This window comes from Myotis brandtii, unplaced genomic scaffold (genome assembly GCF_000412655.1).
Source record: "Myotis brandtii unplaced genomic scaffold, ASM41265v1 Scaffold5758, whole genome shotgun sequence".
NCBI lineage: Eukaryota > Metazoa > Chordata > Mammalia > Chiroptera > Vespertilionidae > Myotis > Myotis brandtii.
The window spans coordinates 1-1633 of record NW_005351743.1 but is presented as its reverse complement, the minus strand read 5'-3'; the positions used below and the strand labels follow the sequence as shown (position 1 = coordinate 1633).

Here is a 1633-nt window from a genome sequence, read left to right as displayed (position 1 = left end):
AAGCACAACCTGTTCACCATCTCTCCCAGAAGCACATGGAGTCCTCCTGGAATGGGACCTCCAGGAGGCACCAGGTGGAATAACACCAACCTGCATAGTTTAAGCTCTTACTCTGAAATTCTAAGTTATACACCGAAAATTCTTTTCTTTGGCCACTTTTTCTAATGAAACCAGGGAAAACAGTGCCAAGTTTTAATGTAGCAATGCCTGAACTCTCCTGTTTGGATTTGCTTCTACAAGAAAACGTACCGTAATTAGAGAGAAACCAGTTATGAAATAGAACAAACTAACTAGATCATGTTGTACATTTCCTGTTCTATTGGCCCACCCCACACTCCTCTCTGGTGTCACTGGGGGTATAAATTGGGGCTGGGCTCAGTGTGTGCATTCACATCAAAGGCCAACATGAAGACAGGCACAGTCGTTGTTCTAGTGGCTTTTGTCATCTTGGGGATGGAGATGGCCTTTGCTCAGAAACGTCCTCCTGGAGGTAAGGGTGCTGAGGGGGTCCTACCTGAGAGTAGAGGAGGCTCAGAGCCCAGCTTCTTACCTGGGATGGTGGGGCACAGGAACAGGCTGCAGAGTGGAGATTTGGCATTGATCAGACCCACTTTCTTTAACCTTCAGGAGTGATCACCCTGCGTTTCCCATTCTTCTTCTACTTTTTCTAAATCGTAATCCCAGGACATGCTTATTGACAAGAGAGAGGGAGAGAGAGAGAGAGAGAGAGAGAGAGAGAGAGAGAGAGAGAGAGAGAGAGAGAGAGAGAAGAAGAAGAGGGGACATCTATTGGTTGTCTACCATACGTGCCCTGAGTGGGGATTGAACCTGCAAACTTTCAGTATGTGGGGCGATGCTCTAACCCACTGATCCACACCGGACAGGGCCCCATTATTCTTATCAGATCAGGTTGGGCCTTATTAAAAGTTGGGGCTCTCTCTAGATGTGCCTTTGATGTAGGGCTCCAACATGGAGTAGCTCTGAGATGAACATGGGGTACGTGTGAGGTGGGAAGACGGAAGTCTGGGATCAGAGATGTTTCTAATATCTTCTTCTCAGGTGGAAAGAAGAGGCTTATGACAGAGCAGGTTTCCTGCCTACAGAACTGGGCAGCCTTTGCACCTGGGAGAACAGTCTCCTAAGGGCCTGACTGTGAAAATGGGGGCTTCAGTGTGAGGGTGGAACTGCCAAGGCTGAGGGAGGGTCCAGGAGTACAAAGGAAGAAATGAAAGAGGTGGGAGTCCTGCCAGAAGTGAGCCACTCGACCTCTAACAGCAGTTTTCATACCTGGTTAGTGACTATTCAGACTCCACAAACACCATTGTATGTTTCAGGGGGAAACAGACCTGGACTCTGCCCCAAGGTTCCCAAAGATACGGGTGGGGCTTGTGCTGAAGGCTGCTCAGGAGATTACTCATGTCCCAAGGGAATGAAATGCTGCAGCAATGGATGTGGCCATGATTGCCGACCTGCTATCAAAGTGGTGAGTATAAATCCGTCAAGAGCTGACAAAGGTGTTAACAACTCCCCAGTGGACTTTCCTGGCACTGATGGATGTTCACATGTCCACTGCACACAGAAATCTGGGTAACTCTGAGAGAAAGAGGCTGGAAGTGAATGGCAGAAGGACACC

At 48.6% G+C, this 1633-nt stretch overlaps 1 long non-coding RNA gene across 1 annotated transcript; it reads left to right on the top strand.

The window, feature by feature from the left end:
• Window positions 1-375: 375 nt before the first annotated feature.
• LOC106724920 lies at window positions 376-1462 on the top strand. The gene is made up of 2 exons (XR_001360750.1): window positions 376-490; window positions 1335-1462. It is a non-coding gene; the product is annotated as an uncharacterized LOC106724920 (long non-coding RNA).
• Window positions 1463-1633: the final 171 nt, after the last annotated feature.